Here is a 25000-nt window from a genome sequence, read left to right on the forward strand (position 1 = left end):
TGGAGCAAGGCCAGGAGCAGTAGGTTTTCAAGATAAACAGTGCTCAGGCTGAAAGAATGGCACAGATTTCTCAGGTGGAGTGTTCTCACTCCCCTTCTGGCATGTACTGTATTACAGTGTCTTACAGATAAGGCTTGAGGGAAAGCCAGTATGAAATAACTTTATTTTAATGATAGTTATTTCCTGGCTGTTTTAGCCAAATGTTTCTTGACTAGTCTAGAGAACATGGCTTTGAATTCATTGACACTCACTGACTGAAGTCTGTTTTTGTGTTCATCTCCACATTTTAAACAGGGGCCCTGATACCTGTTTTGTTCATTGCTGTATCCTGACCCCAGCATAGAGCCTTGCCCAGACCAGGTACTCAGTACATATTGATTGACTGCATGTTGAATGAATGAATTCAGGTTCACATCAGTTGAAATTTGATTATAAACATAAGTCTAGGATGCTGTAAGTGCAGCCAAATTATACCAGACTGGAACTTTGGTCTTTATAATTGGCTGTGTTTATGCCTTCTGAATAACCACACTATGCAGTCGACTTACTCTAGTTTATTCATCCTTCCATTCATCCAAACGGTAGTTATTGATTACTTTGTCCATGATTGGCACTATGCTAGCAGTTAAGATATAGCAATGAGATAAATCAGGCCTCTGGGATATAACAGGATGCATGAGGCATTTGCCCTGCTCCCCTTGGTCTTGCCATTCTGTTTAAGATAAGCACAAAAATATTTACAAAATAAGGTCAATGATGTGGGGACTGAAATGGTCAGAGTAGGGAGAAATTATGCATTGTTAAGGGATAAAAGAGGCTTTACAGAGGGAGCTGGGACTCAAGGATACATCGGATTTCAGAAGGTAGAATTGGTGACAGAGAGCTTCCCAGTGCTGTATGAGTAGTGTGCATGTGTGTGTGAGTGTGTGTGTGTGTTCATTGGAACACTTTACTGGAGAGAAGAAGAGGAATGGGGCAAAACAGAGAGAAATATGTTCCAAGACAAATTAATGTTTTTTACCTGTGTTTGCACTCTCTCTTACTCTATTTCTGTATCGGTGGAGATTGGAGACCCCGGAAGGGAGTGATTTCATCTTTGCATTCTACATGGTTGTTTGTCAGTATGTGCTCATGGTCAGGTTTCTGTAACTTACAGTGGCAAACGTGTTTGGGTTGAGACTGAAGCTGACTAGTATAATAATACATTGTTTGAGAGACAAAGGTTAAAGACATTTAGCTGTTTCTGCTTGCTCATCTCACCAAAATCAACTATTAATCACAACCTAGTTCAGTTTTTCTAAGTAAGAATGTTATACCTGAGGATTATTTGTGGACATTTTCTTAGAGCACAAATGTATCTTTTTAAAGCATTGAGCATAAACAGTATCTTAACAGAAGATAATATTTGTGATTTTATAGTTAATACAATAACAAGCAAACGTCATATTCCCTGAACTTTCATATTAATAAAGTTTATTTGTTCATTTTATTTTTTTAAAATAAATTTTACTAATGTGTATTCATGGATCACTTGTTTTAGGAATCTTGTTAACATTTTTCTTTATTATTCAAAACTATAGCTTGTTTTCATGCTCAAGTATTCTCCCAATATTCAGGAACCGATGAGTACAGTGAGTTGCTCTAGATCAGGCATTTAAAAAAAGATGATGGGTGGACTTGGTGCAGTCCATATAGCCTACAGAATTATATGAAATCTTACATGCACACTGTCAATCCTCATTATTCATGGATTCTGTATATGCGAATTTGCCTACTCAGTAAAATGTTTTGTAACCTCCAAATCAATACTCACAATGCTTCTGCAGTCGTTAGCAGACACCCACAGAGCAGCAAAAATTGGAAGTCACCCAAGATACCCTCCCAGCTGAGGTCCATCAAGGTAATGCCATGCCTTCTTGTTTCAGTGCTCAGATTGTAAATGTGTCTTTTTCACAGTCTGTTCAGTGCCACATTTTTCACATTTTTCTGCTTTCTATGTGTGATTTTCCTGTTTGAAATGACCCCCAAGCATACCACTGAAATGTTGTCTAGTGTTCCTAAGAGCAGGAAGGCTGTGCTGTGCCTTGTGGAGAAAATATATGTGCCAGATAAGCTTCATTCTGGCATTAGTCATAGTGCTCTAGCTGTGAGTTCAATGTTAATGAATCAAAAATATACATTAAATAAAGTGTCTTTAAACAGAAACACACATAAAATAAGGTTATGTATTGATTAGTTACTAAAAATGTTGTGTCCAGAGGCTCACAGGAATCTAACCCTGCATTTCCCTAGTGATGGTTTAGTATTCGCTAATTCAGTGTTCTTGGTACCTGTATAGAATATAACTCCAATGAATAACAAGAATTGAGGTGCACATGTCTTTCTGGGGTGAGGGACCATAATACTGATCAGATTCTCCATGAGGACTGTGAGCCCCCTTGACGCCTAAGAACCCTTGTTTCTGTTTGGGAGTTCTTCCCATTCAAGTATTCTTGGGCTACTAGGCCTGCTGTATAGAAACGGGAGCTAGTGTGCAGGTACTGAAATGTTAAAGAAAGAGAGCAGCACAGAGACCCGGAAACCAGAGACTCACATCTCCACCTCACCACTGACTGAGTAATCTCCATTACTGGCTTTTGCAGTCAGATGGAGCTGGTTCGAATCCTAATTCTTCAGCTTACTAGCTTTGTGATCCTGGGCAAAAATATTTAACCTCTTTGAGTTTCAGTTTTCTTCTGTGTCAAGTGAATACAATAATACCTACCTTGGAGGGTTATTTTAGAGATTAAATTAGAGGATGAGTTTAAAGAAGCGTGTAAAATCCCTGGGAACAGTCAAAACCATTATTATAAATGTCATTACGGTACAGTATACACTTAATAGATCATTGTTAGTTTCTCTCTTTTCCTTCTTCCCACTTGGGAATAGTGTGAGATCCATTTTCTAATACCTGGATGAACTAGAAAATTAACTCTGGAATTGCCTCTTTCCTGCAATAACTAGTGGAGAGAGCAGGACAGGCTCTCAGGGCTCTGTTTTTCTTCCTGCTGATTTCTCTGGTCCAGAGCTCCACCACAGTGATGGTGGATGACTCAAGGTCTGGGTGGCACTGATGGGGAGCAGTGTTTTGGTTACAAGGAGCATAAGCATCCCCAACTCCTGACCAAGAATGGAGGGCTCATGCTTCAGCGCTCTCCCAGGTGCCTGTCTCCCAAGGGGAAGATGGAGTGACTGTAGCAGTTCAGAGGCCTATGAATGACACCCAGATGCTCTCTTCACATCCACTTGAAGGGGACTCTTAAGATTTCACCTTCCTAATTTGAGAACCTGAAGCCCCATTTCTCCGCAAGAATGTCTTAGGCTAATCATTTCCCTTAGCATTTCAGAATTCCCCAGACTTATCTTAAATATGTAAGACAACGTAAGTATGATGACACATCATTGAAGAATGAGGTTTTCTACATTAATGGATTTTCCAGGTGAAACTGGTTCCTTGCTGTGTTTTGCTTTAATAATTTCACAGAAATAATCATAAGTTGTATTACACACTTTTTTGACATCCTTATGTGTTTAAATAAAGTGGATAATTTAAACTTTTCTTGATTACCTATGAGTCAAGTGCTGTACTATGTTATAGCACTTAGCGACTCCCTCAGAGCCTGCTAAAGCTAGTAAATGAATTGTCCACATATATTAATAACCCCAGTTTGCTTTGAGATTTTTTTTTAAATGTTGTTGGATTTTTGTTACTAGGTGACATAAGTAGGTGAGGAATGCCAACGTAGTTCACATTCTTGAACTAGTTATGGTATAAATGATAAAGTAAGTTCTGATTTATCTGCATTTCAATACAATCCCAACCATTTGCATCCATATTTATTTACTAAGTATATTATTATCATATTTATGAATATAAAGCACTGTAGCATTATAGCAATACATTTGATATTTATATTTAATATATTAATGTAACATACTTGAATGGATTAAAATATACACAAGACTTTAATATTTATTTTCTCCTCTTTCCTATGAGTTCTTGCTTCAGATAAGCCAATGAAATAGGCCCAGGATATTTTGTGGGCCGGGATAAAGCTGGTTACTGAGGAATTTGAAACCCTAAGATTTACTATGAATCAGATGCTTTAGTCATGAATGTGTTTCCTCAGAGTGCAGTGTTTATATACCAATTCCTGTCTACTTCTAGGCCTCTGAAGTTGACTTAGGCACCACCATCTTCTGTCCAGAGGTGACGTTATACTCAGGGGTTCATAGAATGACCTCACTCCTTTTAGCTCTGGCAAAAGTAACTTTCTGTCTGCAACATAATCTCAGTCAATTAAAACAACAGTTACAACAGTGAGAATGTAAATAAAAACAACAGCAGGCTTTACTTTCCAATGCGTCTCTCTTGCCCTGGATGGAAGTGACCCAACTCAAAGCCCCTGTGCTGATTTACTTTGATGCTAGCTGAGTAAAGCTGGACCTGACAGGCAAACTTCCAGTTTCTCTCTGTCCACAACAGCCAAAATGGCTGTCTCTGCATAATTTGAAAACTACACAGTCAGTCAACTAGAGACAGAGAAATGTGGTTGCTGTGAAATAAAATGAGTGTCACAAAGGGAGAGATCAAATGTGAGAGAAGGTGCATTTAATGTAAAAAACACAACTGGGTGTCATTCTATTTCAAAGCAGCCTAAGTGGAGAGTGCAAATATAATGCATGATAATGAGGGTGCCCAATTTTGGAAAGTGGTTTTTAAAATGCTGCCGCAGAATGCTATCTAGAGTCTCTTAGGGAAAAGCAAAATCTCATCAGGGACCTTTTCAAGCATCGTTTTCTCCTGTTTTAAATGATCTCACGTGAACTGGCTGTTAGTCGACTTGGCATAACATTCTATTATTCATTATTTTTGACCGCTTGCAAAAGGAACAAAAGGCCTGTTATTAGTGATTTGCCAATTGTTGGGAGACTTAATCTAGGTACTTACAGAGCTCTTTGCCTCATTCTTATTTTGTTGTATGAAGTTGTATGATCTAAGGGTATTCACGGCCCCCTCATACTCAACTCAGATAATCTCTTCTCAAGTGATTAGTTTGGAAGAAGTGATTGACTCTGGATACCAGGCCTTTGAGCATATTGAAGAAGCCTTTCGCCTCTCACAGGAGATTCTGGCTTTGGAGGTAAAGAGGGCTTTTCCCTTTATTTGTGTACAGGTTCTTTTCTTCCATTGGAGGAAAACACAACCTTCTAAGGGTACAGTGAAGACAATTGCATTATTAACAAGGTCATTTGTGACCCACTGAGCCCCTCACTGCTTGCTGGACATGCTGTGTCATGTACGGTCCATGCTATGGTATTACTTTTCAGGAGTCCCCAAATTTTCCTCTAAGGGATTGTAGACCTATAGGGCAAGTAGAATGCAAGTGACGTAAGAGATAAGTTGCTACGTGGGTGCAGAGGAGGAAAGAAATCTGGTTCACAAGACAACAGGACAGGTTCCATGAAAGAAATGCCGTGTGCAAAGATGATGAATATAAGTTCAACACGCGGAAGTTGTAAGGGATTTTAGGATGGGGTGTATAGGTGACATAAAGAATGTGAGTAAAGTAGCAGAAGAATAAAATGTATTTCTCCAGAAGCCTGGATATACAGAGTGCTGTAAAAGGATTTTAATTGCTCTTTTTTACAATAATGCATATTGCTGTGGTTCCTGTGATGGCGGGGCTTGTGGTCTGGGAAGAGAGGTTTGATAGCATCATGTTGACCTGATGAATTCTTAAAGGTCTTATGCAATGGCTTTGATCCTCATGTACTATCACAGTAATGTCACAGCCGCATTTCATCTTACATGTTGGTTGTGATTGTGCTTGGTCATTTGATACATAACAACCGTTTTGAAGCTCAGAATCATGATTATGCATATACTTATTTACATACTGTTTATAATGAAAATAAAAAATTGGTAGACTACGTACAGAATATTTTGGGTCTGAATCAAGTGTTTTATTTTAAATCGTGTTATTTTAGAGTTAAGATTTATATATCCTAGAAGTATCATTACTTCTGAACAGATTGGAGATAAAAAAAATATTCCATTGTGACAAAGCACAGGCTGAGTTGAAAAAGAAAACAGCACAAGAAAAGCCAGAAAGTTATCCTTTTGGACTGTATTAGAGAATATTTGTATGGAAATACAGTAGGTATTTGGGTATCAAGATCAGATTAAATTTGCAATGAAAAATAAAATACATAAAAAATTAACTTCAGAAAGGGAAATTTATACAAGAATATATAAGAAAGAGCATATATTGTCTTTCAACTATCTTTCCATTGGGCTTGAATGTTTTCAAGACTAGCTCGTAGAGTAAAATGAGTTTTATGAAGAATTTGAACAACTCAGGATTTTTCAGGATACAGTTTGAGTTTAAGTGATCTGCTTTTCTCTTTTTCGGAGAGAGGGAGTTGGGGGAGTGGGGGAGGGATGGAGGGACTGAGGACCTGGTTTGTCACTATCTAACATGGAGCTTCCATTTTGGGCAGTTTCATGCTAATCCCCATCTCTCTTTCCTGCTCTCTGGCTTTGGGCAACTTTCTTAAATTCCCTACAACTCTGTTTCCTCATCTGAAACATGGAGATAAAATGCCTGTGTGATAGGGTTGTTGTGACATATTATTACGTACGTAATAATGTACATAAAGTGCATAGCTCTGTGTCCAGTATATATTACCCACCCACTCTAGGTATTTATCACATACTGTTTTTGAGCAAGACACTTTGACTTATTCCTCTTACTTAATCCTCATAACAGTCCTGTGAATATTATTATGACTCTCAATTTACAGATAAAAATCTTGAAACTTAAGGGGCTAAAGTGGTTTTTACAAGTTTAAACAAACCTAAGGGTAATTGCCAGGAATTCAACTTAGATCTGACAGTTTCTAGCCTGCAGAAACACCATTGCATTAAATTTAATCATTCCCTTCCTCTCTCTCTCTCTTCTCTTCTCTCCATCCCCTTTCCTTCTCTCTGTAATTCTGACTTCTCTAAGGTAGAGTCTTTTTTTTAAAAGTTCCTCATGATAACGTATAAATCATATGGAATGAAACAATATTTTCATTCCAGTAAGTTGAAATAAATGTGATGACATCATTATATCTCCAAACACCATTAATTCCTTTCAAAAATATATCCCATTCTTTATTTTTTATACTCAAGTAATGCATATTAATTGTAGAGACATTAGGAAATATAAATAAATAATAAATACTCAATATTCAAAGACAATCATAGGTAACATTTTAGTGCGTGTCTTCAATTCATACCTATCCATATACTGTTTTTCCTTCTTATAGCAGTATCATATTAGAGTTTGGTTTATAATGGGCTGTTTTTACTTAATAATCATTCAAAATATCTTTTCAAATTGGTAAATGTACACCTACATAATCATGTCTATCAGCTACATAGCATTCTATTGTGTAAAAGTACCTGATTAAAATAATCCTTGTTGAGGCTGGGATGTAGTGAGAGAGTAGCATTGACATATATACACTACCAAATGTAAAATAGATAACTAGTGGGAAACTGCTGCATAGCACAGGGAGATCAGCTTGGTGCTTTGTGACGACCTAGAGGGGTGGGATGGGGAGGGAGGGAGGCTTCAGAGGGAGGGGATATGGGGATATATGTATACATATAGCTGATTCACTTTGTTGTACAGCAGAAATTAACACAACACTGTAAAGCAATTATACTCCAATAAAGATGTAAAAAAAAAAAATCCTTGTTATTAGATACTTATATTTTTTTCCCAGTTTTTACTTTTATAAGCTATAGACTCTTGCATATATATTTTTGTGCACTTGGCCAATTATATCCTTAGGATAATTCCCTAGAAGAGGACATACGGGTTGGTGTTTATACGCTTCTGTGGCTCTTAATGTATATTGCCAAATTCCTTCCCTTAAAGGAAGGACCAATTTATACTCCTAGCAATGTATGAGAATGCCCATTTTACACGCCCACACTAATGGTTATCATGCCTTTTAATCTTTGGGAACTCCATTAGACAAAAACAATCTGACTTTATTGCTTTTCTTTGCATTCCAGTGTCTATCCATTCTATAATAATCACATTTCTAAGACTACTATCTAAACAAAATGTAAACTTCATTAGGTCAAAGACAAAATCTCCACATACTTAAATATATATATCCGCCATCCTTCTAAAGTAGAACAAATCCCTAAATAGGCATTTGAGACACTACTTGGCAGAAAACCATGGATTAACAGTATACAACCTTATTAAGAACATCCTTGAATTTTATTTTAAACCTCAGGCTCCTTGCTCTCAGAGCTCATTTGCTAATGTAGCCTTGTCCTGAGAATGACAAACCCTCCCCTAGGCAGAATCTCAAATGAGAGGAAAGGAAAAGGTTATGGAAGTTAAGCCTTGGCATCACCTGACTTTTGTGACCAGGTGGGACTTCATTCTCCTTCAGTCTTTGTCCCTCTGTGGTCAGTGCGAAAGTGGCCAGGGGTGTAATGTCTCCTCAGGCCTTAGTGGAAAAAAAGGAAAACTATGAAAAATATGCTTGATAGGTTTGTTTTGGGGAATATGGAACAGAACTAATAGCCTGACCCTTCATGAATGTGTGTCCCCATTCAAAAAAAGAAAAAATTTCCTAAACAATACACAGCTACTGCTTTGTTTTGAACAAAATTCTTATATTTTCGCACAAAGAGAAGCACGGGAGTAGTATTGTCTTTCCATATACTCTAGATCAGTTTGTGAGATGATTATTTATTCTGTGCAGTTGGGTTACACCATTTACACACATACACATGCACATACATGGGCACATGGGCGCGCGCGCGCACACACACACACACACACACACACACACACACACTAATACTCTTACTAGTTGCTGAAAAATATTGGCCAGGTACCACTAAGAAGATAATGTCTTTATGGTCCTTAAACAATTGACCTCAATTTGGAAACTGAGCAAGTTTAAGCCATGTTTTGCTAAACATGATTTTTCCATTTAATTTTACCCTTCCTCCATATTATTTAAACCATCATATAATTTCAAATTTCATACCTAAAATTAATTTATATTTGAATCAGCGGCACTTTATTTATTGAGGCACATATCGTTTAAAGAGACTTCCTTAGAATAGGAAGTTTCATTTAGCTAAATGTAAGGAAACAAAGATAGTCACCTCAAAGCTGTGATTATAATAGCCTAGGAGCTCACATTATTTAAGTGCATTCCTTGACTAAACCAGACACATTTTAATGATTGGTCAAACCAGGTTCAAGAGAAAGGTACTGCTCTGTTATTAAAAGAAAACAATAATTGCATCTCCATTGGGAACATCATAGAATCCACAATAAAGTTTACTTTGTGCAGTGATCACAGGGTACTTGATCTTGGCATTCCGTGGTGCTTCTCATACTTTAAAGGTTGAAAGCACAGTGAAATTCAGTCAACAGCCTTTGGTACTGTGTCCTGGGAATGAGACAGCTTAAGTCTGTGAGTTACCCGAAGAGAATCAGAATGTGAACGCGATGATAGATGTCAGTGTTTTTTTTTTTTAATGTATTATATAAAAAAGGCACCTCTTCCAAATGCCCCCTGTTTGTGTTCAAAATGAACTGGAGGAACTGTACAGTATGCTCACTATGAAGGAGTCAAGAATTATAAAACACTTAGGCTTTATGAAGGAACAAAATATCACAAAGCTGTGGGCTGATGCCCCAGATTCACTAAATAATCCGGGAAAGTAATGGAAGGAAAAGTATGAGCGAACACTTATATGGTGCTTATTATGTGCCAGATACTGTTTTTAGTGCTTCATAGGTATTAGTTCTTTCTAGATAGCCCCATGAGGTATTTTATTTTATCCAAGAGGTCAGTGAGACACAGAGGGGCTAAATATCTTGCCAAAGGTCACAGAGCTGGTAAATGGCAGAACTGTAATATGAATTTTCTTCTGATTTAAGATGGTACGTCTGGATGACCAGGTGAAAACTGAGCACTGCCAAGCAAGCCCCAAGAAAACGTGCAGTCTCCACAGGAAGGTTTATTATTGGCGTCTGAGGAAGTGGTAAGTTTGCAATTATCATCACACATTTAAATGCTTTCTTAAGAACTAATGTGACAGCTTGACATTTGAGGGAGAAACTGTGCTGGTTTCTAAGGTCCGAGTCTACCACTAAATATCTGTGGAACCTGGGTTAAAACATGTCATTTTCTGGAGCCCAGATTCTTCTGTGTAAAACAAAAGGGATGGATAATGTGCAAAAAGAGATTCTACAGTTCTTTAATGAGACAGGCTCTTAAGCACATTGTTGTGGTCTGGTGGAGAAATCTTTCTGTCTATAGAGACCTCACAGAAGACACAGTGGTAGTGTTCTCTGCCGTGAAGTGGGTCAGTGAAAGGATTTGATTGTATTCCGAGATACTTCAGCATCTTTGCCTTCTCTAAATTCTTCACCTATGAAACAGGCTAAAGCAGAAAGTGGCAATTGTGGGTTCAGGACAGAGTGGAGCAAACCCATCTTGTTTCCCTTGGGGATAAGCTTCAGCGATGGGGGGAGGGTATTGATATTGGTGACAGACACATATTCTTATCTGAAACTCAGATCAAATGATTCCACCCTTGAGAGCATTCCCTGACAATGGCCTTTCCAGCAGCATGAATCCGTGAACAGAGCCCAGTAGTTAATTTCAATCAGCCGGTTTTGCTGGTATTGCTGCTCCCAATTTAGATTTACAAAGCCATTCTTGATGAAGACAATAAAAGCTTCCTTTTCCTCTTGTATTGCGTTATGCTCTGACACTTTATCAAAGCACACAGACAGAGGGTTCTTAACCATATATAAAATGGAGCAAGCTCTCAAATCATGCTTTGATATTGCACTGTGGAAACACCAAGGTTAAAAGGTAAATCTGTGGTGTAACCGTATTGATTAATTGATGTAAGAAAGGTCAGGCTAATCTTTATCTTGCCTGAAAGACTCTAGTTCTACATGGCAGGTCTGTTGAAATGGTTCCTGTGTAAAAAGATTAAAAAAAATGGAGCCCTAATGTAAAGACAATGGGGAAATCTCATCAGACAATCACTCAGACAGTTAAAGCACTAAAACAGGCACTGGAAGGTGGATGTTATTTAGATTTCTGTGTATTTTAAATAGGCTTTTTTGGAAATACCTTCACCAGTGAAGCAATTTTAGAAGTAAAGGCAGTGGCATTAGATAATAGCCTTAGCCCTGCCCCAAGAAGACCAGAGAAGAGGGCTTCATACTCCTTTATCCAACAAGGCTGAAATCTGTTGAAACAAAAGACCTAACTTCTCTGACCTTCAGGTCCTGCCCAGGTTAAACCTGGCACATAATGCTTCTCACAAGAAGGCTTCCCTATCATGTCCCCAGAGCGTGGTGAGAAGAAGAAGAGGGAATTATCTGCTCTACATCTGGAGATGCACGGACAGCTAAGAACAGCTTACCCAACCCACTTCTGGCCCAAGAGAGAGAATTTGGGATTTGGAAAAAACAAAGAAACAAAGGAGGAAGGACTAGTGGCTAAATCTGTGTAGGTGTGGAGGGAGAAAAAAACATCTAGGGACTATGAGGACAGGAAGCTGATCCTGAATTATGGCACTGTTGAATGAAAAGAATGGCCACAGGATGGTAGTGGGGGGGGATGGAAAGGGGAGTAAATGCTGGAAGATTTTTTCATTATGCTGAAACCTGAAAATACCTTCAGTAAGTGTCTGAACCTGAAGAGGCTAGCCTATGATGTAGTCTCAAGCAAACCCAGAAACCTCAGAGGCTTACTATAATATAAGTTTATTTTTGGCCCTGGGTGATACTCCTCCCTCTTACAGCTACAGCATTTGGAACATGTAGCCTTACCATAGCAATGAGGAGACACCTAAGTTTTTTTTCCCAGTTTTATTGAAAAATAATTGACATACATCACTATATACGTTTAAGTCACGCACCATGATGGTTTGATTTACATATGTTGTGAAATGATGACAATAGGTTCAGCTGATATCCATCTTCATATGAGATGTTTTGAAGGACAGATCTGGAAGTAGATTACATCATCTTTCTTATATCCTACTGTCCTGGATACAGTCGCAAAACCTTCATCTAACTGCAAGGGAGACTGGGAAATATGCCATAAAAGGTTGCTTGTCTAGGTTTACTTTAGAACACTAGGGATTTAGGTTTTCATAAAGAAAAGTTTCCAAAGACTGCGTTGTTAAATATTGGAAGGCGCTACCATAGGATATTTAGAGAACTTTATTGCTGTTTTCTCTGAAACTCAAGCTAGGAGATTGGACTCATTCTTCCGTAAGTTCTATTCTTTATATAATTTTATGCTTCTATAACTATATAGGCCTTTTATTTGCAAGGGAAAACGTGAAAAGTAAGCTAGATATTTGGAATTATTTTCTTATCAAACTGATTTAATTATCCTTTTAATCACTGACCGTGGCTACTTCCTACAAGTCGGTAGGAAAACTTTTATGCTAAGAAAGCACAGACACAAAGAAGAATGGAATCAGAAATTAAATGTATTTTATTCACAAATTTATCCATTTTGTGGCCTAAGGCCAGCATTTATAATAATAAACACTTAAGAACACATATCATGATTTGGAACAAATCCATATGTAAAATATAAGATCTAACCCTAGCATCATAGTCACTGGAATTCAGATGGATTGCATGAGACACATTTTGCATTTTTGTGTTATTTGCTTCAATTTATGTTAATAGATGGTAATTATATGCTTTTCGTTTGGACAGCCCTTATCCAAAAATGATTTCATATTCGCACATCTAATGGGTCATGCACGGCTATTGATCATTTGGATCAGAGTTCAATTTGAACTGCTGCTGGTTAAATTAGAAATTGTAATCATGGTAAAAGATAAATTACAAGGTTTCTGAAGATTAGTTCTGTTTTCAGATTAGATGCACTTTTAGATATGAAACATCAAATAGGGGAGACTAGAGAAGATCTGTGGTAGCGTCATTATGTGGGTTTTCTAAGAAATACACCCAGAGATCCTTTGTACCCTTTCCTCATTGTAACAGAATGAGAATTTATAGGGGATGACATTTTATTACACTAAAGGTGGTGAAAAAAATCCATAAATTATTTATGAATTAGAAAGGGATGCTTTATTATAGATATTTATCTTGATATAATAAATCAAATGCTCTACTATTAAAGTTATGCAATTTTTAATAGATACAGATTTGGTTTGGATTAGATGACATCTAAATGAAGATTAATTTAGATGAAGCAAATCTCTGGTGACTTCAGTATTAAAAGGATTTTATTTTTGCTTTGAAAAATTATTTTTGTCTAATTATAAAAGAAATACATTCTCGTAGAAAATTTGGAAAATTCAGAGAACTCTATTCAAGAAAGCAAAGAACATTCATCATAAACTCTTGACATCTTGAAATACCTTGTTTCAATCTTTTTCTTTGAATTTTTAAATGAAGTATTTCAAACTTACAGAAATATAGAAGATAATATGACAAAGCCACACACACACACATCTACTACCTAGATTTAAATATGTTACCTTTTTGCTATATTTTCTTCAGATCTCTCTTGTTGACAAATACATCTATTATAGAGATACACTTCCTTTTCCTCCCTCCTTTATCCAGAATTACTATTATTGTGACATTTCCATTTTGTAATTTTACTATGTATTGTGCATAAATAATGTATAAATTTCTTTTTATGTTTAAAAAGTATGTGCTGTCACCATCATCATGGTGAACACTTACTGAGCACTTACTGTCCTTCAGGCACTGTCCTGAAGCGTATTACACGAACTAACCGTAGAAGCTGGGTGCCATTATTATCCTCATTTTATAAACAAGGAAACTGAGTTTCAGAGAGGTTTGTTAACTTGCTCGAGGTCATACTCTTACTCTTTTCTAACATGTTTTTTTTATGCCACTGTGTTTTCAGATTTATCCATGTTGATACATATGGCCCTAGTTCATTTTAACTGGTGTATAGTATTCTGTTATATGAATGTCACAGTTTATTCCCCTACTGATAGATAGAACTTTGAATATCCTTTGTGTATCTCTTATGCATATCCATGAGAGTTTCTTTAGGGGAGGTACACAGAAGTTGAATTACTAGGTTATAAATTATGTACATTTTAGATTCTATATGATTATAGAAAATTTTATATATTGGTCTTATAGCCATCTCATTGCTTTGCTAAACTTTGTTATAATTCTAGTTATCTGTGTTTTTTTTCTATGCTGACAGTTATATTTTCTGTGAGTAGTGACAGTTGTTTTCCTTCTGTTTCAGTTTTACATATTTTCTTCCCTTTCTTCCTTCCTTTCTTCCTTCCTCCCTCCCCCTCTCCCTCCATCCTTTCTCTCTTTTCTCCTTCCTTCCTTCCTTCCTTCCTTCCTTCCTTCCTTCCTACCTTCCTTCATTCCTTCCTTCCTTCTCGTAATAGGCCAGGGCACCTAGTTCAATGTGGAGGAGGGGTGGTGACAGAGAATACTTGTTTGTTTCCTAATTGTAAAGAGAATGCTTTATTAAGTGGGTGTCTGTTGCTGGTTTGCAGTAAGTACTTCTTAGGTTGAGGAAGCTTCCTCTATTTTTAGTTTGCTAAGAGATTGGTTGGGTTTTATTGACTGCTTCTCTGTACCTTTGGAGAGGATTATTTGCCTTTTCTCTTTTAATCCGTTAATATGGAAATTACCTCCGCACAGTTTCTGAATTGTAATAATCTCTGTATTCCTGGAACAGTATTTAGCCATGATATGTTACTTGTCCAACAGTGTTGATATTGTTTTCTAACATTCCATCTGTATTAAAAATCAGATTTGTTTATGATTTTCCTTTTACGAACTATCTTATACATTGTTGATATCAAGGTTTTTAGCTTTGTAGAATGAGTTGGAACTTTGCTTATTTTTTAAAAAATTTAAATTATATATTCCTTGAGGTTGTGGTAGAAATTACCAATTACTATTAGGGTAAGTTTTTGAGAGAGATAATAGTGGAGATTTATAATTACTGATTCTATTTGTTAAATGGTTATGAGGCTATTAAGTTTTTCTATTTATTATTGAGTTCACCATGGTAAGTTATATAGTTTCCTAGTTAATTTTCTATTTTGTCTGCGTTTTCCATTTTTTTGGCAGGAAATTTTTCATAGCACCCCCTTTTTGATTTGAAAAAGCTTTACTGTCATTTTCCTCCCTTTTTAATTCTAATGTTGATATCTCTTTTTTCTTTTATTCTTAATTAATTTTGCCAAAGTATTATTCTTAGATATGGGAATTCGCTAAGAATCTCTTTGTAGGATTAAAAATCCTCTTTAGGTATGGTGAGCAGAGGCTTGACTTTAGCCTCCAAAAGAGTCATAGCCTCTGTTAATACTCCTGAGGCAGTTCACAAACCCAGAGTCCTTAGAGTGAAGGAGAGGCTTGATACTACAAACTTCTCGGGGTGGCAGATCTCCCAGTCCACATACCCTCTGCAGTGTGAGCTCCCCCCATCGATGGGACACTCCCCCATCAAAAAATGGAGCTTATGTCTTGGCTCCCTTGAATCTGGGTAGGCTCTGTGAATGCTTTAACCAATAGAGTATGGTAGAAGTGTCCTTGTGCCAATTCCAGGTGTACCTTTTAACTGGCCTAACAGCTTCTTTCTGGCTTCTTGGAAGCTAGTGAAGAAGGGGTAAGAAATGTGACTATCCCAAGACCACCATGCTATGAAAACTAAAAAGCACAAAGAGGGAGGAAGACCAAGGAATACCCAGGTGCCAGGCCTGTGAATGAAAAACCATCGTGGATGTCCAACACAGTCAAGCTCTTAGATGACGCCAGCACTAGCTCTGTCTGACTGCAAAGCATGGGAGGCTCTAACAGAAACTACCCACTTGGAGCCCATTCAGTTATAGAAATGTGAACAATAATAATTATGTGTTCTTTTTAGGCTTCTTAATTTAGGGGTTGTTTGTTACATAGCCATAGATACCTGGAACAAGTAGCAATTGTGAGAATCTTCTCCCTTAGCCTTCTTCCAAAGAAAACTCCCATCTTTAACAGGATAAATATGCATGTGATAAACAGAGATACGCAAATTGTTGAGATTATTGTATATCAGCTCTGAGGTAATACTATTCTCCAAAGGATCCAGAATTCCACTGTGGTACTCCTCACAAAGTGGGATCTTAGGGACTTTTGACCCAAGTCTGCCTCACAGTGGGCCCAGTGAGTCTGAAATTATCCCATACATATTTTCTGAGTTTCTTTTGTATCAGAAGTCAGTGTGTATTGTTGAAAGCTGATAAATCAACTAATAGATGTAAATATATCACATAGTGCTATAAAAGTGTCTAAAGATGTAAAGAATGTAATAACTAAGATCAAAGGGAAGAGAGGGCAGAGGCAAGGAATTAGAATGATAGGAGTTCCTTCATCATTTAACAGGAAATAAATAATAATTAAAGAAATAGAAGATTAAGCTAGTTATATGTTGTTAGATTAAAAATAAAAGCTAATTCTCACATAGTGCTTACCTGTTATAAGTGCTTTGTGAAAATTAACTCATTTATTCTTCATAACAATCATTTGTTACTTATCCTCATTTTACAGATGAGCAAACTGAGTCAGAGAGAGGCTAAATATAATTAGCCCAAAGTCACACAGACAGGATACAAATAGTTGTACTGGTAGCCATTACAAGAAGCCAAAACAGGTTACAAATCTCAAACCAGGTTGTTGCTTTCTGGGTGCCATAATGCTGGCAGTCAGACAACTTTGTCTGGAGACTCCTGAGGCTGTGCAGTCTCCAGTCTTACTCTTCCTTTACTGATGATTTGAAGCCAGTATCCCAGACACACTGCACAGATTACTGTTCATTTCTTATGAGAGGCGTATGTGTCTCTCTCTGCATTTTCAGACTACTCCGTGTTGCAGGATAGAGAACTTGTTAGGGCTGAAGAGCGGGAGTCCTGATGTCCATTTTGGGAGATGAGACTGGAGAAATGACTCCTTTGGTGTGTGGGTCAGCAAAAGTAAGCAATGGTGATGTTGAACTAGGTTGAATTTGTAGCCAGACATTCATCACTGCCCTGTGGGGACTTTTTCTCTTTCCTCTTAGAGTTTAAAAAACTTTATAGTTATAGTGAAGTAGATTCTTTGATCCCTGTCCCTGACATTAAAACAGTAAAAAATAATATGCTCAGGTGCTAATCCATGAGCTGATCTTTTAAATGTCTCTCTAATTGAAGTAAGACGGATATTAACCCTGGGAAAAATGTCATAGGCAACAAAACATTCTTGGCTTTGCAGTTCACAGGATGAGTTGGTACCAATTATAACCTTTTTCCCCCCAATATTGTTTAATGTAATGGAAGCCAAAGGAACCTACCAATTCAGTGTGCTTTTTCAATACATTAAGTCAGTAGAATTAATTTCAAGTTCATTTCTGCATGGATCATTTACAGTGTTAATTTGTAAGTTTGCACGGTGACTGCTTTTTTTTTTTCTTTTTTTGCATCACAGTTATTAGTCACAGAGTGAGTTAATTAATTTTGCCAGTTAATTGTTGCTATACTTCTCTTTCTCTTTTCTTACCCCCTAAAACAATGGCTGTTTTTCGTCATCACTTGTTGGACTAAATCAGGTGCTCCTCTATGATTTTTTAAAGACCTCTGTGCACACAGCTGCTTTGGCAAGTCAGGAATCAAACTGACAGCCCATTGGAAAGGCATATCCTGTCACAAGTCTAAAGAGACACAGAGTGACAGTTCCCAGGCTCAAGTGCAAGGCCTGCCTCTCAATCTTCTTCAGCTGGCTAGGATCTTGGCTGATGCAGAGGGCCTGAAGTAACAAAAACAAGGCCCAGTGAGATAATTGGGACTGACAGCATGTTTGCCTATCCCACAGGCATCTCTGCAACCCGCAGCCACATTTAACACAGCCTATGAGAGTCTGAGCACACACACACTTTTGCTCTCTCTCCCTGCTACTTTCATTATTTTTATTTTGTATTTTTGGCATAGGTTTCTTAATCCACTCTTTCTCTAAATATGTAATCAGAAGAGTGGCATGGAAATCACTTTTTCCCCCTTTTGTGTTATAAGTCATCATGAACTATCAAGGCAGGAAATGCACCTAGAAATCCAAATTCAGTTAGATCTGAAGAAGTGAAAGTCCTACTGGGTATCTTTGAGAGATCATTCATGATCCATGTTTTTAGCTGCTATTATTGGCATAACTGCTGCTAAATGAGAAGGGCAGACTTAAAACTTTGGTTCAGACTTAAGACTTCAAACTTTGGAGTTAACTGGCTACATATAATGTACTCAAAGATGGAGATATCAGATCTCAAAAATAAAGGGTAAGAATGATCTCTTAGAGGGAGTGATCTGGATAAAGAACAGTGCTGTTTATATCAGTAGCAATGGGTAGGTCACACAGGATTGACTCTTCTTATCCTTCCCCCAAACCCTGCTCTGTGGTGGTAGTTTAGAATTCAGTGCATTTCCAGAAAGACAGATGTATTAGTCCATTCTAGCTGCTATAACAAAATGCCACACACTGGGTAACTTATAAACAATAGAAATTTATTTCTTACAGTTTTGGAGGCTGGAAAGTCAAAATCAAAGTTCTGGCAGATTCAGTGTCTACTGAGAGTCTGCTTCTTTAGACAGCTGTCTTTTTAATGTAACCTCACATGGGAAAAGGGGCAAGGATCTCTCTGGGGTTGCTTTTATAAGGGCACTAATTTCATTCGTGAGGGCTCTGCCTAATACCTAATACCATCACTTTGTGGATTAGGATTTCAACATGAAATTTGGGGTAACATAACATTCAGTCCATTGCAACAGGTTTCCTGGATCACTCAGATTTGTTTTGATCAGTTAAAGCTTTTTTTACCTATCAAAATATAGAATGAGTCAGAATCTAGGACTGGATCTTTTTTTTATTTATTTATTTATTTATTTATTTAATTTTTGGCTGTGTTGGGTCTTTGTTGCTGCGCTTGGGCTTTCTCTAATTGTGGAGAGCAGGGGCTACTCTTCATTGCAGTCCGCAGGCTTCTCATCGCAGTGGCTTCTCTTGTTGCGGAGCATGGGCTCTGGGTGTGCACGCTTCAGTAGTTGTGGCTTACGGGCTCTAGAGCACAGGCTCAGTAGTTGTGGCACATGGATGTAGCTGTACCACGTCATGTGGGATCTTCCCGGACCAGGGCTCAAACCCGTGTTCCCTGCAGTGGCAGGTGGATTCTTAACCACTGTGCCACCAGGGAAGTCCTTAGGACTGAATCTTAAACAGGAATATGGAGCCCTGGGAGGACTGGAATCTGATTTTTTAAAAAGGGGAAGAGTCTATAGTAGTGGAAATCACAGTTTCCTACTCCTGTTGAGGACAAAATTTATGCCAGGAAAAAGAAATTGTCTGTCACAAACATGACTGCTGACCTTTAAAATGATGAAGGCAGGTTTTGGGGATCTACTTGGCAATTAGATATCTATGCCAAAAGAAGACCATCTAGACTTTTTCTTGCCTTAATCTGGAGCTCTTGTAGCTGTTTATTCAACAGCCATTTCCTTTACGTCTTCCTTGCCACAGTAAGTTTATTTGTTTAGTAATCAGTTGGCTGTGGCCACCAGGAGAGTCTGAGCCCTTTCCAGTCCTCAGGGAGTGAATCTTTATTTATTTATTTGTTTATTTATTTATTTATTTTGGGGGGGTACACCAAATTCAATCATCTGTTTTTATACACATATCCCCATATTCCCTCCCTCCCACAGCTCCCCCCCCACCCTCCCTCGAGTCCCCCCCACCCTCCCCGTCCCAGTCCTCTAAGGCATCTTCCATCTTCGAGTTGAACTCCCTTTGTTATACAACAACTTCCCCCTGGCTATCTATTTTGGGAGTGAATCTTGATATGTCTAATTCTGTCATGGTAAGTCCAGCCACCTTGATGGTGATTAGCTTCAGAATGAGATGTGCAATGTAATTCTGACCAATGAGGATACTTCAGTTGACAGGGCTTGAGAGACAGATAAATTTTTTTTTAAAGAACTTTTATTGAGATACAGTTAACATACAATTAACTGCATATATTTAGAGTGTACTGTTTGGTATCCCAATCTCCGAATTGATTCCCCCCCAACCCTCCCCACTTTCCCTACTTGGTGTCCATATGTTTGTTCTCTACATCTGTGTGGGAGACAGATATTTTTGATCCTTAGGATAGAAGCAAAAGAAAGTTCAGTTGCTTATTGTCTCTGGTTGAATCTGGGTGAGGAGGTGAGGCTGGATCTTCTGATTCTCTCCTGTAATTACAAGAGGAGCTAGCCAGAGGACCAGGCAGTGTGTTATAGATGGCAGAGGGCACAAACAGAAAGAAGCTGATGCCTTGAGGATGTCTCTGAAGAGCCAAATAACCAGCTCCTTAACCACTCTGCCTCCCAGCTTCTTGTGACATCAGATAATACATTTTCTGACTTTTACTTGGATTTTCTTCATCTTTTAGTCAAAACTGGTACAGTATCATTATAGATAAATTATATATTCCATTGTTAGAGTCAAATCAGAAACCTACATATGTAATCACTGGTATGTTGTCTTGGTAATTAGTTCACTGGGTGCTGGTCTAGAGATATTTATTCATTTATGGATTCATTCAGCAAATGGTTATTGAGCCTTTGCCCTGGGCCAGGCACTGGGGATGAAGCCATGAACCAAATCAATATTGTTCCTACTGCATGGAATTTATAATCGAGCAGAAAGTAGAGATGCTGAACATGCGTAGTTAGAAAAGAATACCTTGTGGATTCAATGATGCCTTTACCTGAAGCATCAGCATCTACCTTTGTAGGATGTATGTATGCTTAGTCACATCTGGAGGCCGTGACAATATGGTCTCCCTGTGATCAGACTGCAGTGGTTACGGGGCTTCACAGATAGAGCTGCAGGGTCATAAGAGAAGACTGGCCAGTAGACACTCCAGGCTGTGCACTTTCTCCTAAATATTTTAGTAAGTCACATCATGTTCCATTTTTGCCCTTTGGATTGGTTCATTGGTAGTAAAAAAATGAAAATTACAATATGTTAATATAGATATATAAATGTAGTTCCCAGTAAATAGTATGTGAGTACAGGAATATTTACCTCTATTTAATCCTATTTCATATTTGGGAGAGGTGGTGAGCTAGATTTTAAATAGGTGATGTCCTTCATTAGTCAGACTTTTCTTTCTGAAATTTTCCCACTTGTGGCCTCTTTTCTTCCACTCTGCAAATATTTATTCTTTGCTGTGCCCTGGGGATGCAGTGAATAAACCAATGAATAAACATTGCTTTCATTTCGTCCTTGAAGAGCTTTGTTGTAAGTTAAGAGCACAGGCTTAGGAGACAAACAGCAGGTCTTGAATATTGGCTGTGCCACTTATTATTTGTGAGGCCTTGAGTAAGTTGCGAGATCTGTCTGACTTCAGACTCTGTGTGCACAACTGTCGATAATTATAGTACCCATCACATAGACGTTTACGGGGATTAAATGAGATAATACAGGTAAATCATCTAGCTGAGTGTCTGGCGCAGGGTATGGTTCAGTAAATCATAACCACACTCTGAGATTAGGCATGTGCTTAAGCAACTCTAACACAAGCTAGCAAGCAGTAAGGCCATAAAAGCCAGAGGGGAAATGCTGCATGAACTCAGAGGAAAGCATCTCTGGGAAGAGGAAAGGGAGCCACTTTCAAAGAGAAGGTGTCGTTTGTCACCTTATCTCAGTCCTGCCTTAAAATTTCGCCTAAAATTTCCCTCTCTGTTTTAATTAACCTTCAGTTACAGTGCATTCTAGCTTTTCAGGGGGCAGACTCTATCTCGATGAGGGCCAGATAACTTTCCTTCATTCCCTGATAGCACGACTGACTCCAAGCATTCTCTCCCTGAAAGCAGAAGCAGAAACGGGAATAAGACAGGGCAGTCCATCCCCACTGTTAGAAAAATATCACTTGTTTGTCTCAGAGATTGCTGTACCAGTAGTATCAGATCAAAAGCTTGTGATTCCAAAGAGCCGTATGACAGTAGATATTTTTGTTTCCCTGCCCTTAATTCACTGAGATTTAAAAAGAGACGGTTGGACTACACAATCTACAGAGGAGATCCAGTGGTGAGTACATTCATAACATATCCAGAACAGTGCATTGAATAGAGGGGACTCTCAAAAGGCAACATTTAAATATTTATAATCATAGATCCTGTAATTCTTACTTATTAGTTTGCTGTCGTTGCCATAACAAATTACTGTAAACAACTGGCCTTAACAACAACTAGTGGCCTTAAACAACTCAAATTTAGTATCCTGTATTTCTGAAGATCAGAAGTTCAACACGGGTCTCACCAGGCTAAAATCACAGTATTGACAGCTTGCTGTGTTCCTTTCTGGAGATTCTAGAGGCAGATCTGTTTTCTGCTCTTTCAGGCTATTGGCAAGGATTTAGTCCCTTATTGTTGTGGGAGTGAAATCCCCTTGTCCTGTTGGCTGTCAGTTGAGGGCTCTTCCCAGCTTCTAGAGGCCACCCATACTCCTGGGCTCTTGACTCCCTTCCTCTGTCTGCAAGGCCAGCAGTGGTGGGTTGAGTCCTTCCCCAGCTTGGAATCTCTCTTCCTTCTTCTGTCTCATCTCGAACTCAGACTAGAAAAGTTCTGTTTGTGTGTACTGATAAGATTAGATTGGAACCACCCAGATAATCCAGCATATTCTCTCTAAAGGTCTGTACCCTTAATGATACTTACAAGGTCCCTTTGTCACAAACATAACAGTCACGGGTTTTGAGTGATTAGGGAGTGGATATCTTTGGAGGGGAGGCATTATTCTGCCTCCCACACTTACCTTTTCACATTCAGGAAGACACATTATGATCGGGCCTTTTAAGTTTTTATCTTGGGGTTCTCATTCTCTGTTTCATTTTCTCTTCCCAACTCATCCAACATTTCAGCAGATCTCTGTTTCCGTGCAGCAATCTTGATAGCCACTCCTCTTTTCACACATCAATACTTACTTTCCTGTAATTTTTTTCTCTCCTCTCCCTTCAAACCAGTGATTTTCACACTTACCCAATCTGTTATTGCAACCATGATTCTCATATCTGTTATCTTTAGCTTTTGTCCCTACTTTTCTATCAGTTGACTTTGTTACTATCGGATTTTCTCTCTTTCCATCAGTGTATAGTTTCTGCATCCTGGATTCTTAGAGAGAATGATTACTTTAAGGCTTTATAGAAATGGGTTAAAAGGAGGAGGAGAAGTGCAATAATTTGAGAAAATTTCTGTTTTCCAGCAATATATTTTATTACTTAAAGTTATCATTTTAATTTTATTGGATTTTAATTATGAAATTAATACCTATTCATTCTAACAGTTGCTGCAGTATTAAATGTATAATAAAATAGGCAATAACTAGTCCTTAACCCCAGCTAATCCCATACCTGGTTAATGAAAGTTAACAGTTTGTGTATCCCATATATATTTCCATCCCTTTCTCTATACTTATACAACTGTATACAAATAAATAGAATCTTTTCATTTTCATTTGCTGTGATGGGTTGTATCCCTTCAAAATCCAGATGTTGAAGTCCTTGCACACAGTACCTCAGAATATGACCTTATTTGGAAATAGAATCATTGCAGATATAATTAGTTAAGATGAGGTCATTAGAGAGGGCCCTAATCCAATATGACTGGTGTCCTTATAAAAAGGAAAAATTTGAACACAGAAACATACATACAGGGAGAATGCCATGTGAAGGTGAAGGCAGAGAGTAGAGTGATGCTTCTACAAGCCAAGGAACACCAAAGATTGCCAGGAAAGAACCAGGAGCTACGGAAGGCACCTGGATCAGATCTTCTCTCACACAGTTCTCAGAAGGAACCAAGCTTGCCAACACCTTGGTCTTGGATTTCCAGCTTCCAGAGTAATGAGACATTTCTGTTGTTTAAACTACTCTGTTTGTGGTACCTGGTTACAGCAGCCCTAGCAAACTAATACATCTGCATTATGACTGTGGGATCATATTTGACAAGTTATTTTGTGATATGCTTTGTTCACTTAACAACACGTCATGAACATCTCTTTAGGTGGCATATTTTAAAACAAGGGTACTTTCATGCTCTGGACAGGAATGTCGAATGTGGGCCTGGAGCTGCTCAAGGCTCCTTTTCTCAGTCAGGATTGGATCTGGTAAACAGTAGAAGGTCATGGAATAGTTTCATTTGTGGTAAGTGGACCAACATGGATGCCGGCATAGCACGCAGGGACTCAGAGTAGCCCCTTACAGTCTTACTACCTGCAATCCCCTTGTGCTCTAGCACAGAACTGGACTCAAAAAGGAAAAAAAGTTCTCCCTCATACTTGGTGTACATATGTGACACCACAACATAAGCACTGGCTGAACAGGTGATCCCTGTTAAGTTTTTAGGAAAAACAATATCAAGCAAATAATGAAACACATGTGAAGGCTCCAGTAGCTTTGGTACTCTAGGAATTCCTCTAACTTTTTGCTACTTCAAGTAAAACCAGCCCACTATGGTGAGAATACAGGACTCCAATGGTGAAGATGCAGTCGTTTTTTTAGCTGAGGGATTCTTGACCTGGGGGAACTAAAACCTCATGTAAGTAAGTGGCTGAGGAATTTATCCTCATGAATGTTTTTAAGATGGGTGTGGGTATGCAGGGAGTGGAGTGGGAATGGTTTGTATTCCCAGGGGAAACGGTAATGTCTATAGCCAGTTTCTACTAAGCGTAATTTCCATGGTGTCTAAATAATGATCAAATTTTGAGTGAATTCTAGGCCACAGCAAATAGAACACTGCTCCCAGGGCATTTTATATGCCTTCTAGGGCCAGCCTTTTGAAAGTTTTAAAAGTGTGTATGGCAAGTAGCAT

At 38.2% G+C, this 25000-nt stretch overlaps 1 long non-coding RNA gene across 1 annotated transcript in view; it reads left to right on the forward strand.

Moving 5' to 3' along the window:
• The first annotated feature begins 10032 nt into the window (after positions 1 to 10032).
• Positions 10033 to 25000, forward strand: part of LOC130858076 (uncharacterized) — a 188771-nt gene continuing 173803 nt past the window's right edge. The window contains exon 1 of the long non-coding RNA XR_009054982.1: positions 10033 to 10120. This is a non-coding gene — a long non-coding RNA (uncharacterized LOC130858076). The remainder of the gene's footprint in view (positions 10121 to 25000) is intronic.

This window comes from Hippopotamus amphibius, chromosome 8, assembly GCF_030028045.1.
Source record: "Hippopotamus amphibius kiboko isolate mHipAmp2 chromosome 8, mHipAmp2.hap2, whole genome shotgun sequence".
Taxonomy (NCBI): domain Eukaryota; kingdom Metazoa; phylum Chordata; class Mammalia; order Artiodactyla; family Hippopotamidae; genus Hippopotamus; species Hippopotamus amphibius.